The following is a 17,489-nucleotide window of genomic DNA, read 5'->3' on the forward strand; positions in this document are numbered from 1 at the left end:
AACTTGGAATCACGAGGACTTGACTCATCCTGTTACTAGCTGTGTGATCACTCTGAATCAATTCGTTCATTGTAAACGACTCCATTGCACTATTTTGAGAATTAAGTGAGATGTCATTCATTAGAGAACCTAGCAAGATACCTGGCACACTGTAGGTACCCACTTTTGATATGTAGGGTTACACTATTAAAGAAGTAAACAGGAGCCATTTTGTGGCTTCCAAGGCCACAAGAGTATAAAATGATAGAGAGGAAGCCACAGTTTGAGTCTTATTAGTAACTTGCCAAGTCCACTAACAGTGAGATTTGCTAATAGTCACTGAGTACACTGCACCCTTGGTCAAAATATCCCATCAGTTTTCTTAGAGAAAGCGTGACTTTTTTTTTTTTTTTAAAGTAGGCTCCATGCCCAGTGTGGAGACCAACAAGAGGCGTGAACTCACGACCCTGAGATTGAGACCTAAGCTAAGAGTCGGACGCTTAACCAACTGAGCCACCCAAGCACCCAAAGAAATCTTGACTCTTTGACATTAACCCAATATACACAAGGTATCTTTTCAGAAATTCAACCATCTCATAAAATGAAATCTATTGTATACTGAATATACTGTTAATTTACCCAATTGTTCCCTCAATCTTCCTGTTGGGAATGATTTCTAGAATCTGGAGACTTCTTTAAAACATTATTATATCCTTTTAGTGCAAACTCATTATAAGTCTATGTAACTATTCTATTCTTCTGTTGACTGGAAATATCATGTGACAGTCACAAGAGGAATGGGGCTCAGAGGGCTAGTAATACTCCTGGGGAGAGATGAAACATCTGAGTGTGTTTACTAAGTCAGCTTTACCAAGACCCACAACCACCAAGTCTACAGATACTTTTATTTTAAACTTTAAAAGATTTTATTGTGAAAATTTCAAACAGGTATAAAAGTAAAGTTTTATAAATAACATCCTTTATTCATCACTGTTTCAGTAATTACCAACTCTTAATCTTGTTTCATCTATTACCTCTCCTCCATTCTAAAGCAAACACCAGCAATGTATCATTTGATCTATATTTCAGCATGTATCTCTGAAAGGTAGATTCTTTTAAAAAAGAAAACGCGTGCATTTTAGTTCCTGTTTTGTTTTTGGGGGAAGGAAGAAAATAACTTTAGCCCATCATTTTGTCCTTTCCTAGAACTCCCATTCCTCTATCTTAAAATATTGTCAGCCAATCTGAATTCATTTTGGCACTCCTCAATCATTCTAATCCTGAAATATTTAAAAAACTTTTTTCAAAAAACTGAAGAGAAAGGAACACTTTCAAACTCATTTTGTGAGGCTAGCATTACCCCGATACCAAAGCAAGAACACCACAAGCCAATATCCCTGATGAAGACAGATGAAAAAATCCTCAACAGCATATTCACAAACTGAATTCACTAGTACATTAAAGGATTATACACCACGATTAAGATTTATTTCTGGGATACAAGGATGGTTCAACTATCCACATCAATAAACGTGATACACATCAACAAAGTGAAGAATAAAAATAATATCATTTCTATAGATGCATTTGACAAAATTTAGTATCCTTTTATGATAAAAAGAACTCTCAACAAATGAGGTACAGACGAAATGTACCTCAACATAATGAAGGCCATACAGGACAAGCCTGCAGCTAACATCATAGTCAATGGTGAAAAACTGAAAGCTTTTCCTTTAAGATCAGGAACAAGACAAAGATACCCACTCTTGTCACTTTTATTCAAAATAGCACTGGCAAGTCCTAACCAGAGTAATTAGACAAGAAAAAGAAATAAAAGGCATCCAAATAAAAAAAGAAGTAAAATTGTCTGTTTGCAAATGACATGGTATCTTATCTAGAAAACCCTTAAGATTCTACCAAAAAGCTGTTAATAAATAACAGCTGTAAACGTATAAATAATAAACAAGCTGCAGGATACAAAATCAGTACAAAAATCAGTTGTTCTATACACTAACAACAAACTACAGGAAAGAGAAACTAAGAAAACAATCCAATTGCAATAGCATCAAATTAATTTATTTAGCAATAAATTTAACCACCGAAGTAAAAGATCTATATAATGAAAACTACAAAACACTGATGAAATAAACTGAAGACACAAATGAATGGAAAGATAGTCCATGCTCATAGATTGGAAGAATCAATACTTTTAAAATGTCCATACTATCCAAAGTGACCTACAGATTCAATGCAATACCTTTCAAAATGCCAATGGTATTTTTCACAGTAATAGAAAAAGAAATCCTGAAATTCCTTCTATGGAACCACAAATGACTCTGAATAGCCAAAACAGTCTTGAAAAAGAACAACAAAGCTGGAGGCAGCATAATTCTGGACTTGAAACTATACGACAAAGCTGTAGTTGTCAAAAAGTATGGTATTTGCATAAGAGCAGACACATACATCAATGGAACAGAGAGTGCAGAAGTAAGTCTATATATGTATATATATAGGCAACTAATTTTCAACAAAGGCATCGAGAATATACAATGGGGAAAGGACAGTTTCTTCAATAAGTGGCACTGGGAAAACTGAAAATCCATATGCAAAAGAATGAAACTAGACCCCTATCCTACACCATACACAGAAATCAACTCAAAATGGATTAAACTTGAATCTAAGATCTAAAACTGTATAACTCCTAGAAGAAAACATAGAGCGCAGGATTCTTGTCATTGATCTCATCAATGATTTTGGATTTGACACTGAAAACAAGGGCAACAAAATAAAAAATAAACAAGTAGGATTACATCAAACCAAAACCTTCTGCACAGAAAAGGAAACCATATGATATGATATGATAATATTACTTCTTTTAGGTATTATAGTTCAAAAGGATAAAACAGATTTCACATTCAACAGGTTTATGATTTTAAAAGATTTAATATTTAAGACTTATAAAATCAAATAATATGAATTTTAAATGACAATGTTAGACAGTAGATGACATCCTTTCTAAGATACTATATATTTTCAGGTCTAAGAGGGAATCATTCAAGGAATGTTAACTGATCAGCTTTCTACTACAAGGAGCACCAGTGTCCCAAGTGGTAGCCAGGTTTAAGTACTGGAAATCATCAGAGACAAATGGAAAATGATCTAGCATTTCAAGAGAGAACATTTTTACTAGAGAAAGGAAGTTTCTTATCTTGAATTATATATATTAAGGCAAGAAATTCTGGTTCCTAGAAGAACAGAAAAGTCCATGATCCTCTTATATGGGCTAAAAATAATTGTTACTGAAAAATCTAGAAGCATACAGTTTTAGTAAATTAACTTAAATGATTTTTGTGTTATAATAGAAATACTATGACAAAATCACTTTAAATATTCATGATGAATCTGTCAGGTCTTACATATAGGGACAGGAAGAGAACAGGGTGGAAAAGACTGTAAGCCAGATTTCCCTGACTACAGGCAGATTTGTACACTTCACTTAGTAATGCTATTTTACGTAATAATAAAACAAAAGCAATCCCTGAAAAATCTGAGATTTAGTTGAAACAAACTAACCTCATTGTATATCAAGTTGGTGGCATAGCCACATAGAAAAAAATTATTCCAAGTGACTTTAAAACATGTGATGGTATATCCTTAGAGGGATATAATCCTAAAAAAAGGGGGGTATATATAAACAAACTCACTTTCCAGTGATCATATTGTTTGAGTGTTGTAAAACTGTTGTGTGTGCAATGTGGGACAAAACAAAGAGTAATGGCACTGGTGTTAGTGGAAACTGGGGTTTGGGGAATGGGGAAAAGAAGTTAGACTTATATAAAAAATTATGTAGTATTGAATTCCAAATAAAAGTTACCAAATACGAATAACCAGTCCTGTTCATTGAAAAGATCTAGAAACAAGGACCAACCCAAGAGCAATGAACACTCCTAGCACCCACACTGTGGTCTCTAGGTACCATTCCCCCCGAAAGAAACCAGTGTGTTGCAGAAATGAGTAATTCCAGGTTTGGCCAGGAAATGCACAAAATGATCCTGGAACATCCTGTCATACTAGAAGGGAACCAATAAAAAAAATAAGCCAGGAAACAACAGAGAATGAGTAAAAAGTGCTTAAAAGACAACAGCCAAATGTGGGACAATCTGAATGTCAAAAATAATAACTGCAAGAGACTGAAACATATCAAACATATTTCAGACCATAAGTACACAATAATAACACTTCATTGATCACCTATGGAGGCTGCTAGGTTACCAACCCATTATTTTGAAAACTGTTAAGGGGGAAAAAAAAAACACTGATCTTGCCTTTTGCATTCAAAATGTACCGTAGGATAACCAAATACAGAAGAGGGAGTACTACAGAAAATAAATGAGGTAGTGATAAAATACCACCACTTTGCAACCATAAAGGCAATAATGGATCTAGGCCCATTGTTCTCAACTTGTGGTTTGAGAACTGCTGAAGTTCCCAAGATTCTTTCAGGGGTATGTGCAGTCTTTGTCTTTTCAATTACTTATCAACGTGAGGCCAGCTTTTCTTCAGTCTTCAACCAATACAACTTATCACAACAAATTAAATGGAGAAGCAGCCGTGAGAAAGCAGCTGTCTTCTGTTAAGTCAGACACTGAAGAGATTTGCAAAGATGTAAAACAATGCCACTTTTAAAAAAATTTGGAAATATAGTTATTCTTTTTTTGTTTTCTCATAAAAGTAATGTCATTTATTTTAGCAGGATTTGTTACCATTATTTTAAAATTAGTTGATAATTAAAAATTTTTGTTTCAATTTCTAATCTGGTAAATCTCGATATGATCCTTGAATCTCTTTGGGGCTTTCAATATTTAGGAGCATAAAGTTTAGGAATGGCTGATCCACCTGATGAATACCAACAGCAGCTTAACATCACATAGGTAGATATTATGTAACTTTTTTAAAAAAAGATTTTATTTATTTATTTGAGAGAGAGAATGAGAGATAGAGAGCATGAGAGGGAAGAGGGTCAGAGGGAGAAGCAGACTCCCCGCTGAGCAGGGAGCCCGATGTGGGACTGATCCCGGGACTCCAGGATCATGACCCGAGCCAAAGGCAGTCGCTTAACCAACTGAGCCCCCCAGGCGCTTTTTTTAAAAAAGATTTATTTGAGAGAGAAAGAGCAAAGAGACAGCCAGAGGGAGAATCTGAGAGTGAGCGCACTTGAGCAGGAAGAGAGAAGAGAGAATCCTGAGCTGACTCCTTCCTGAGCTCAGAGCCCAATGCACCCGGCTCAATCCCAGGACACCTGAGCCCAAATCAAGAGGTGACACTTAACTGAGCCACCCAGGTATCCCTATGTTATGTAACTCTTAATGGAAGTACACAGTACTATTATAAAGTATACTTACAATCCATCTAATAACTAATTTACATGAAATGTGGACGGGGTGGTCATCTAACAGAACATGTTAAATGACACCATGGAGATAAAACCTCCAACATCCAGGGAGTACGAACTCTTTACACAATGGTAAATTTAACAAGTATATTACATATAAAAGAGAAAGAGAATCTATGAACTAGAAAGACTCAAATTTATCAAACTAATGCAACGTACAGACCTTATCCCAATGGAATGGTTTATTTATTTTTTTAAAAGATTTATTTATTCATTGAGGGGCACCTGGATGGCTCAGTAGTTAAGCGTCTGCATGGCTCAGTAGTTAAGCGTCTGCCTTTGGCTCAGGTCATGATCCCAGGGTCCTGGAATCGAGTCCCGCATCAGGATCCCTGCTCTGAGAGAAGCCTGCTTCTCCCTCTCCCCCTTCTTGTGTTCCCTCTTTTGCTGTTTCTCTGTCAAATAAATAAAAATTTAAAAATATTTTTTAAAAGATTTATTTATTCATTTGAGAGGGGGGAGAGAGCGAGTGTGAGAGCCTACAAGCTGGGGGGGGGAGGAGCAGAGGGAGAGCAGACTCCCCACTGAGCAGGGAGCCCAACGTGGGGCTTGATCCCAGGACCCTGAGATCACGACCTGAGCCGAAGGCAGATGCTTAACTGACTGAGCTACCCAGGCATCCCCAAATGGAATGGTTTAAATAAAAGCCAAAAGGAATTCATTTTTTTCCCTCTATTTTATTGTATTTGTAATTATCAAATCTGTATATATCCCCTCTCTCACCAACAAGTAAAAGAAAGATGTTCCAAGAACTGCTCAGGTGGAAACAGGGGTTCAGACAGGCCAACAGATAAATCCTAGCAGAGAGGAGAATCAAAGAGCTATATAAAAGAAAATTTGGTTGCTATGTAGTCAAGAAAAGTTCCACGATCCTCTATAATTAGGGCGAGCGTATAATTTATGGTCCAAACTGGGACATTTTTGAGAGTGAAAGGGGGGCTATTACTAATTATGTGGTAGGCATAAACCAGGACTGTCCCAGGGAAATCGAGACATACACTCAATCTATAAAAGTTTAAATTTATTTTTTTACTGTTTTCACAAAAGATATTCAGCTCAGTCCTCTGCGTAATGATTTTCCAAAGAAACACATTCCTAATATTATGAAGTTCAGAAAAACTAAAGTATTCTATAAAATTTTTTTCCCTCTTTCTTACCTGGCACATAGTTACTTCATAAAGTGGGATGTCTGTGTCTCTTCTTGTTGCTCAGTTTATTCTACAAGCTTCAAGCCATTCCTTTTCATACCAACTATTCATGACAAACTATGGAGGGAAAAGTTACACTTACTCAAGAGCTTTGCTTCTCTTAAAATACAGGTCTTCTCATGGGCCTCCACATGGCCAGCTAAGACTCCTACTCAGTTGATGAACAGATACCTTATTCCCAGTAACACTTCAAATCTTAGTGACCTAGGAGTTAAGTTAGGAAGAGGTAAAAACATCTGGGTCAGGTCAACCAGCTGAGGCTCCAAAGTAAGAGCCTTGGGGTTGGCATTATTACCTACTTGTTTTGTTCTAAGTAGTTTGGCTACAGTAAATTCAAAGCTCCATAAGTGATGCTAGCCTAATTTTCTTTTGGGGATTTTTAGTAAATATCTGGTTTTACTATTGCTTATATAACGAGCCACCAATAATATGACTACCCATTCAACCTGTATTTTATGCCACTTCATAGGTTTTCAAATATTGGGTAAACTTTTTCAATAAAAGTAGCCTAAATATGAAAATATGTAACAATATGAAACAATTTTAGTCTCATTCTAAAATATGCACTGACACCATGTCAACCTACCCTTATTTTGTTCTATTACTAGGCTATGACATTAAAGTTCTAATTGCCATAAATAAAACTAAATATGTCCAGCAAGAACAAAAATAATTAAAAAGAGACTTTAAAAATCTGGACTTGCTTCTACATATTCCTCAGACTTTCCTGTTATTTATTTATTTGTCATTTCACTTAATAGTTTTCAGGCTGTGGGCATAAAGACATTAAATTTGTATGGCCACAGTAATTTGCACCATAGAAATTGAGAAAATAAAAATGTATGCATTCATACAATCTAATGCTACATTCGGCATGCAATCAATCATACTGCCCTGAAAGCCCTTTTTTCTTTGTTCTATTTTAGATTAAACTCTTTTGTCTTTAGAACTAAAGTTTTAAAAAGTGCCCTTCAGATTCTAACCCAAACTTTATCATAATAAACTTTTATTTTTTAAGTAACCTCTTCCCTTTCTGTCTGGTTTCTCATACAAACAAGTCAACTCTCAACAGCCTATATTAATAAAGGAAAATGTAACATAAATGCAGAGGCAGTCTAATTGCCAACAGGTCCTTCCACTTAAAACCTTCCTTGGATACTGGGAATGCCCTAACAGTTGCTTATTAACTAGAAATCATCCTCCTTCACAAAGATGTGAGAGTACAAATTGTATGTGTTGTGGCATGCACTGAGGTTGGCAGAAAGAAATAGAATTTTCCAACATAGGCCAAAGATCGTAAGAGGGCAGGAATAAAAAACCATGGAGACCAGAGGGGGTAGGGGGAACACGACCACAACAACCTCCTACAAAATGACAAACAATGGGTGCAAATATCAAACAATGAGATCCATATGGACATATGTTAAAATTAACATGTTAACATTACAAAATATGCTAACATGATACTAGAACATCCTAACCAGATCATAATTCCTAAGAGTTATGAAATAATCCGTTACTATACTCAGCAGTACACACAACTTATTAGATTACTGGGTTTTATTTGACTCTTCGTATTTCAGGAGTGGGGAGAAGAAAATAGCATCAGAAGACAATATAAATGATAAAAATAAAATCTGTTTGGGGTGGTGATATGGGAAAGAGAAGTCTTGAAGAAAATAAATTATGCAGCTTGAAGAACGAACCTGAAGGATGAAAAATTTGTATGCAAACAATTTCACCTCCACTAAGGTAAAGGGACAAACATATGTAAACGTTTAACTCTTTAACCTTATTTTAGTCATAGGTCTATGTTAACGCAAATAAGTAATTCCCAATAAAATTGCAAACATTATCCACAGAAGATATTTCTCCCTTTCTTCAAGTTAACACTCGAGGTGGCATCTGGTGGTAATAATGATTGTGTGAACAGCCAATGAAAATTAAGTATGCTTAAAAACTTTTTTTTTTTCCTGTAAGGCTAAGAATCTGAAATGGTTTATTAAGAAACAAAATGGAAGATACTGAAGTTATAAAATCTCTTTGACTACTGACTTTTAAAGACAAATTAACTTTTTTTTAAAAAGATTTTATTTATTTATGAGAGAGAGAGACAGCGAGAGAGGGAACACAAGCAGGGGGAGTGGGAGAGAGAGAAGCAGGCTTCCTGAGCCCGATGTGGGGCTCGATCCCGGGACCCTGGGACCATGACCTGAGCCGAAGGCAGACGCTTAACCGACTGAGCCACCTAGGCGCCCCAAGACAAATTAACTTTGTACTTAAAATACTTATAAACAAAGCCACAACCTAACCATAATAAAAAATCCTATGAGCCCATCCAATTTTCCCTCTTTGTCCTAGTTTCTTTTTTGCTGGGGAGAGCCGTTGTGGGACAATAATGGCAGGAAATAAGGTGGAGCAGCTGCACAGGCAAGATGAAGTACAGTGCTGTTTCACCTCCATTCTCGTCTACTGCTGGTGAGGTCTCACTGGAACTCAGGTTAGCTGTTTTGGGAACCAAAGCAGTTATCATAACCTCTGGGATCAAAATTTGCCCCTCCCCCCATCCCAAACCTTTTAGGGCCTCTGGCAAGATTCTGCTACTATTAAGTAGCAGAAGAACCCAAAATGAAGAGATTTCTAGTTATTTGGGAAGAGGCGTGTGTGTGTACATGCACATGTGTGTGAAAGGATGTTTACTCTATGCTAGCATTGTTGTGCATGTAGAGAAAACGATGTGGAATGGAGGCCAGGTTTTAAACTAGATGGCTTCTATTTTAGTGCCACAAATCTATGGAAATAATCCACGTGAGCGAATTATAAAGAGAAGAAATGACTACCCTAAATTTTTATGGTAATATAAAATATAGCTCACTGAACTTCATGTTCACGTTGTTGCTATTTCACTAATAAAAAAACCTAACTAATGGCAATAATAATTGGTCTCTCAAATTTCCCTTTTCAGGTCAAAACTTTGTATCATTACTGCAAAAACCATTACACATAACAATATAATGATAAGTGGGTAATACATGTATCTTTCTTTTACAGAGGGAAATGACACAAAACTTGATCAGGTTTGCTTAATATGAGAATGTGCCTTAAAGACCATTTTTTCTAGTTATCTATTAAGTTAAAATATCTCTTCTTTGCTAAGAGTCACAAGGTCCAAAACCATGAGCAAAAGTTAGCATTCCAGTTCCCTTTACCATCTCCTGCACAGTTTGGATAGAAGGCAAAGCTTTAAGGCTAGTTTAATAACATTGCAATACAGGTGGTACCTCAATGCAAGTTAACAGATATACTCTTGGAAAACTGAGTTCAAACCAATTATCTCCAAAAATCAAATTCTCTTAAAATATATTAAGCATTTAAAAGAACCTTAGCATATACTTCTTTATAAAAGAATCTTTTTTAATCCAAATAACTATTTAATTTGTAATGTGAATGCAAATTCTTTTATACACATATTTTTAAAGGAACTGGCATACATGTACTGTTTGACATTTATTTTAAAGATTTTATTTATTTATTTGATAGAGAGAAACAGCGAGAGAGGGAACACAAGGAGAGGGAGTGGGAGAGGGAGAAAGAGGCTTCCCACTGAGCAGGGAGCCCGACACGGGGCTCGATCCCAGGTCCCTGGGATCATGACCTGAGCCGAAGGCAGACACCTAACGACTGAGCATGTACTCTTGATCTCAGGGTTGTGGGTTCCAGCCCCACCATGGGTGCAGAGATTACTTAAAAATAAAATCTTAAAAAAAAATAAATAAAACTAACCAAAAATACTATTTAGGACACTGACTGGTTTAACATTTTAACGAAAACTTCAAAAAGGGGCCAAACTTTGAAATATTTCATTGTGATTTTGCTTAAAGGGCCAGGTAACTGACAAATCTCTTCCAACTCCATGATTCATATTATTCTAATAAGCTAGATGCAACCACCCCACTTTCTGCTGGGAGCTGAGTACAAATGTATCAAACTAGGTTGTGCCTAACCTAAAAAGGGGGGAGGGCACCTTGGGATTTCCAGGGAATATCAGGTTCTCCAGGAAGTAGAGATCAGACAGTTGGCATTTTATATGATGGCAATCCAACACATATATCCTGTAGGGTGTTCTCCATATTACTGGTCTAAAACTGGAGCTAACAGGGGCACCTGGCTGGCTTGTAGGTAGAGCATGTGACTCTTCATCTCGGGGTTGTGAGTTCAAGCCCCACACTGGGTGTAGAGATTACTTAAAATAAACAAATAAAATCTTAAAAAATAAAACAAAATAAAATTGGAGCTAACAATATGCAACTCTTTCACAAAGCTAAACAAATTATTCTACCTATTCTGGCCTAATCCCAATCTAAATAATATATATATTGAAACATAAAAGTTTTATGCAGATAAAATATTCTTTTCCATTTCTTAATGAGAATTCAGCTGTCAGATGCTCTAGAACTGGTTTCCTCAGGAGGTGACTTGTATATAGGAGAGTGGAGGGCATAGGATTTGTTTTCTTTTAACCTATACAAAGCTTTAGTTTTTTATTTTTCTTTGGAGGAGGCAATGGGTCCTTACCACATATTCAGGGATATACTAAATTTGGGATTAAGAGTATATAGTTGGCACAAATTCAATGCTCGAGTGGGAACTGTAAATGATTTCTTTAATTGTATGCCAAACTGAATAATCTCCCAGGGAAAAGAACCTCCTCCTCCTGCCTTTCCTACCTCTTGCCCCTCCCCCACCAACACTGCCTCCCCGCTGTGTAAAGAGCCCTTTGTCCTGCCCCGCACTTATCTAGCTGTTTGGCCATATTGACAGGCCAACTAAAAGCATAATAAGGGAGTCAGTCTGACATAAGCAGCTGGCAATTTGAAACAAAAATCTTCCTTTTCTACTCAGACCAAATCCTGCTGCAAGTCTCAGGCTCCTCCCATGCTTCCATCTATTTTTCAAATACAGCAGCAAGGAATTCGTCATTTTCCCTTGATTAGGTAGCACATCAAAAACTTGAGTCCCCAGACAGAAACAAATTCTTACAAATTCCTATATCCACTGCTTATTTTATGATTCATAACATAGGCCAAAGAGTATCCCCAGCTCTGGGTGTATACACATAACCAACATAGCTAAGGAAATGATTCTTACTACTTCAATTTGCCATCTAAACTCCGAAAATTCTGACTACAAGGAAGACAGAAAAGCACAGAAGAAAAAGAGGTTAGACCAAACCAACACTCGTATACATAAAGCAAAACTCGCTAATAATCTTAGTGTTTTAACAATACGAAGATACTATTCTAATAAGCAAAAAATTCCTTTTCCTTGTGTTTCTATCAAAGATACTTAATGTGACCCTTACATCTCTCCCTGAGGTATTCAGCAAACAAAATCAGTATGATGGAAAAACTGAGTGAGACAGGATGGGATTACATATTCCTTGTTCAGTGAAGGCTCCTATAAAGTAGGCTGAGATTTAGCGTCATTGTTTCTTTATCATCTCTCATGGTTTCCTTCATAAAGTGTTAAGAGCTTTTTCTAAAGTGATGCTTTCTAACAGCAGGTCCCACAACCATTACTGGGTATCAATTTAGAACTGAATATACAATAGGACACTTTTCATAAGATTCTAAATGATTTAATAAAATATATATTGATAAATAAAGAAATGGTATTCTATCTTTCATGAATTTCTCTGAATCTTTACCACAAGAGAGATTGCTATAGCAAGTGGAAGGTTAAGAGTGCCATTTCATCACATATTTTGGAATTTTTGGCAGTAAGGAAAGGTACCAATTCTTGTCTATCACAGATGCGTTACACTTATTTTCTAAGGACTGCGTCTGAAAGGGTTTTTTCCCAAGTAGATTCCACACCCAGCACGGAGCCCAACGCGAACGCGGTGCTTGAACTCATGACCCTGAGATCCAGACCTGAGCTGATATCAATCAAATAGGAAGCTTAAGCAACTGAGCTACCCAAGCACTCCTGAGAGAATGTTTTTAATCAAATTATAAATAACTACTAGTTGTATTACTAAATATACATTATCTTACACATTTTACAGAGTTCAAAGTAAGTTTTATCTTAAAAAAAATATCCCTATCAGTAAGTTTTAGTTTTCAATACCTGGAAGTTTTTTAATAAGTAAAATTCACTGCTAAGCCTTTTAGTTTCAGACTGAGCTGACAAATCACCAAAGCAGAACCAGAAATTAGAAGAAAATTTTATTCTAGATCATAATCCAATTTTCAATAAGATGTATCCGATGATTGTTAACTATGGCCTCATGTTTCATTAAGTTATTTCAACACGAAGAGGGTAAGGCAAGAGCGGTTGTCTGCACATCTCCATTTTGCACTATATTATTTTCCTGTCCAAAAGCAAAAAATGAGATGTCAACCCTCCACTAGAAAGCCTAGAATAAGTTCAGAAAGTATTTAACTTCCTAGACACGAAACAGGATCAGAAGATACAAAAATTTTCAAGCATACTGGTTAAATAAATCCTATGAAAAGGGCCTCTATGATCTTTCAGAAAATGATTACATCAAGATCAAAGGGTTCCAAACAATAGAAAATACAAGTGAAAAAGCAATTCTTTTATAAGGTAACTTTCATGTTATGTAATAACTTAAAACTAGAAGACATTTACATTTATATCTAAGCTATGTTAAACAGCGAGTATGAGTGAAACCATCTTTATTTGATATAGCACCTTTTATATATAATACTAATAAGAACAGAACCACCTAAAATATTATTCGTTAAAGGTTCTATTTCATTAATCTGTTTGTATCACTAAGAGACAATGCAACCCACATTTGTGAATGACAAAACTCATTTCCATTCTTTTTGGTTCCCTGCCACAAATGCCAGAGTCAGATTACACATTATAGATGATTGTGGGATTTAAGTACATTTACATGAAACTGAAAATATCAAAATTCTGGGGGAAAAATAGGATGCAAGAGTCTTGGAGGGGTAGGGGGAAGAAAACACATTGACATCTGTTAGATACTATGTAAGTTGTGGTATATTTGGGTGGTGGTTTTCCTTCAAGTACTTCCATATTCAACAAACTGTTCTGCCTAATCAAAGGTCTGCCTAATGTGCAAGAGCTGTGGGGGAAGGGGAGACCACATAAGGGGCTCAGAGGCTATCTTTTCAAGTATCCTGCACTCTAGACTTATTCGATTTCTGAATATTCCTTCTGGTCCATCCTTTATTTCAAATGGATCATGGCCAAACACACATCCTTGTGATCTTACAAGACTACATCCAACATATATATAATGAATCAATTTTATAAGTCAAACGTCAAAGAAATAATCTAATCGAGAAAAATCTATACTAATACAGAAATAAAGAAAATACTTCTGAGATTTATATTTAGAAATCATTCCAAAAAGAGTTCTTTTTAGAGTTTACAATTCCAAATGTAGTAATATGTTTAGCAAAACATCTATTCAATAAGGTAAATGTGGCCTAAAAACTCGAGAGAAGGAAGGAGGCACACAAACAACAAAATATCAAAATTAATTCAATAATTAAAGGGATGGAGGAAACATGTCAGTTGCAGAAAAAAGAACTGATTTTTCCCATTCTGGTTCTCTGGAAGATCCTTAAATTCTTATTACTTTGGTTTTAAATGGATTGAAACATTAAAACTCTAACAGAACTTTCAGACCTATCTAAGCACAAATCCTCAGCTAAAAACCGAAAATCTGCCCCCCAAAAACAAAAACCAAAGCCAAACAAGAAGAGTCTTTAACTGTGATCCATTTTGCAGATGCTGATATCCATAAATGGGTAGAAGGTTATGAATTGCTAACTCTCATCTCCCCACCAATAAAATGCAAACCAGCTCAGCAGTCAAAATTCCCAGGAAAGCAAGGTTTCTTCTTAGTCCTGAAGCAGCCATCGCCTAAGTGCAGCTCCCTGCAGCCAACAGCATTAATGGACGCTGCACTGCTGTCCTTCCCTGGAGACAGCAGCCAGCACTACTCAAGCTTCTCACGTAGCAACCAGAGCTCCAAAGCCAGCAGCTGCTGCTGCCTTGTATACTCACCCCTGTGATCCAACCCAAAGGAACAACCTTCTCTTTACCCCACCCCCACTCCTTACACACTCTTTTTTCTTTTTTTTGGGACCAGTGCTCCATGCCAGAAGGGCTGGAATTATGCTTTTAGAAATAAACAATCCTAAGGTCACCCTTTTAGTTTTAAACTAAGACCTTTTACTAAAAAAATCAAAATTCACCAAATAAATTCCAAATATCTATTTTTAAATTAAGCCAGCAATCTAGGAGTGAAGATTAAGTTTTCATCTTTAAAAGGCCAATGTTCAAAACACTCTCTTTATAGTCAAATTTAAATTTGCAGCTAGAGACAGAGCCTTGTGTCTTGGCTTATCAAAGGACATAATTCATTTTTCTATACATAATGACAGTGTGAGTAACCCTTGAAGACTCTAATCCCATAACGGGCCAGAATTTGGGGCTATAGAAGAAAACTAATGACCCTCCTGAGAAAACTGGAAGAAATCCAATAAAAAAAATTTCCTGTGTCCTCCAAGAGGCCCAGAAACCTCTGATTAAGTGAATATTCTTGCTTTAGTCCTAGGCTCACATCCACATTCCACACATCTAAAATTACCACTTACAACTTTTCTCTTAAAATGACCTAAAAACATTAATGACATGAAATTAACCATCAAGAAATTTTCCCAAATAAGATACACCAACATTCTCCTGAAAATCTCTAAACACTCAACTCAGCTGGATCCTCCCCAATCAAAAGTATAGCTATGCAACATCTGCCCAACAACAAAAAAATGTAAATATGACCTTGATCACAAATATGTCATTTAAAAGCAACTTGTTTAGTCAAGTTATAAAGGAAATTAGCAGAGAACCTGGGGACTCTTTCAGTACTATGACCAGGGAGAAAACTGGAGAAATGAACTAAAGTGCAGACAAAGCCCAATGGAACCCTGAGCTCTGGGTAAGAAATGAGTTACTGGTGAACACATTGCACAAGTAACATGAGAAAGCAGAAAATGCAGGTCATCCACGCACCCCTGACCCAGACCAGCAGAGCTGGCTGCAGCATCAGTATCCAAGAGAAAGACCAGTTATTCCTACGAAGTGAGACCAGCAAAGGCGCTCTATAGAATAAATTAGCATAGAAGGGGCTTTCCCAACAGTTCAACTTTCCCTCTCACGCGATTCACCTACTTAAAAAACCAGGGCTTTATCTTACCACCATTCACCTCACATCCCTGGCTTCCACGCAGAGGGAAAGGGAATTCATAAAGGGCAAATTTTTTTGCTTTTAAAGACGTTCTCAAATGATCGCTCTCCACGCCCAAGGCAGGAAAAACGACACAATCTGGCTCAACTCCAAGCTCGAACCCTACAAATTCAATGAGGCTATCTCAGATACTGGGGCATACGCCACTGAGAGCCCAAGAACGTGAAGTGGGGGTGGCGAAGGTAACGTCTTTAGTGTGGGAAAAGAAGCAATCATCTGAGATGGGGACCCAAGAACGAGACTGAAGGCGTCCAGGAACATTATGGAGGGGGGGGATCGAGGCCCCCCCCCCCGCCAGAGATCAGAGTTGTCACAAGGCCGCGCGAAAGGGGGTGGGGGTGGGGGTTAGGGGAGAGGGAAAAAAGTATGCCTGTGCATTTTTACAGGAGGGCAGGGAGAGGCCTATCCTCAAGTAAAAGGTAAACGTGGAGTAGGCAGTTCCCAGGAAAAGGGGTGAAGAGACGTGGGGGAGGGGAAGCGTCCTGACCCAGGAAAGGCATGAAAAGGGTAGTGGGGTCGACTAGATTATGAAGGGGGCCTCTCTCCCTGGGAAAGAGGGGTGCAATGGTGTGTGGGGGGCAGCGAGGGGGATGAGAAGGGACAGCATCCTCCTGTGAAAAGCCTGGGGAGGGCCAGGCCCACGTCCCAGAGCGAGCGCGGGGAGACGGAGGAGGTGACCCTTCCCTCCCCCAGGGCCCGGTCGTGAGGTCTCTCTTTTCTGTCGGACCCTTACCTTGTCCCAGGCGCTGCCGGGGCCTGGGCCCGGGCTGCGGCGCACAGCACTCCCGGGAGGCAGCAGGACTCGAGTTAGGCCCAACGCGGCGCCACGGCGTTTCCTGGCCGGGAATGGCCCGTGCCCGTGAAGTGGGGGTGGGGGGCAGAAAGGCGGAGCGAGCCAAAGGCGGGGAGGGGGAAGGGCCAGGGAAGGAGGGGGGGCCGGCACTACAGTGTTGGCGGACTGGCGGGACTGGGGCTGCGTGAGTCTCTCAGCGCAGGCGGGCGGCGGCCGCCCCTCCCCCGGCGGCGGCGGCGGCGGCGGCGGCAGCTCACTCAGCCCGCTGCCCGAGCGGAAACGCCACTGACCGCACGGGGATTCCCAGCGCCGGCGCCAGGGGCACCCGGGACACGCCCCCTCCCGCCGCGCCATTGGCTTCTCCGCCCACCGCCCCGCATCCATTGGCCAGTTCGCCGCCAATCAGCGGAAGCCGCCGGGGCCGCCTAGAGAAGAGGCTGTGCTCTGGGGCTCCGGCTCTTCAGAGAGCCTCGGCTAGGTAGGGGAGCGGGACTCTGGTGGGCGGGGGGGGGGGGCCGGTGGACTGGAGGGAGATGGGTGGCTGAAACGGTCTGGCTGATAGATGGGGGGTCGCCTTCCCCCGCGGGAAGTCGGGAGTATAACGTTTGTTAAGATGGAAGGGAAAGAGGTGGTCAGAAGCAGGCAAGAGTGTGGCCCGCCCTGCGGCAACCGGAGGGGGAGGGAGAAGAGCGGAAAAGGCTCGAATCCGGACGGAGCCATTGCTCCTGCAGAGGGAGGAGCGCT

At 38.9% G+C, this 17,489-nt stretch overlaps 1 protein-coding gene across 8 annotated transcripts in view; it reads right to left on the bottom strand.

The window, feature by feature from the left end:
• SETD5 (SET domain containing 5) overlaps positions 1–16,989 on the bottom strand; it is a 79,042-nt gene extending 62,053 nt beyond the window's left edge. For all 8 annotated transcript variants that reach the window (XM_028101628.2, XM_028101634.2, XM_088027469.1 and 5 more), the window contains exon 1: positions 16,686–16,989. The gene's annotated coding sequence lies outside the window, so the exon portion shown is untranslated. The remainder of the gene's footprint in view (positions 1–16,685) is intronic.
• Positions 16,990–17,489: the final 500 nt, after the last annotated feature.

Source organism: Eumetopias jubatus, unplaced genomic scaffold (assembly GCF_037043125.1).
Source record: "Eumetopias jubatus isolate StellerSeaLion01/CBP00866 unplaced genomic scaffold, mEumJub1_p1.0 scaffold_1, whole genome shotgun sequence".
NCBI classification, from domain to species: Eukaryota; Metazoa; Chordata; class Mammalia; order Carnivora; family Otariidae; genus Eumetopias; species Eumetopias jubatus.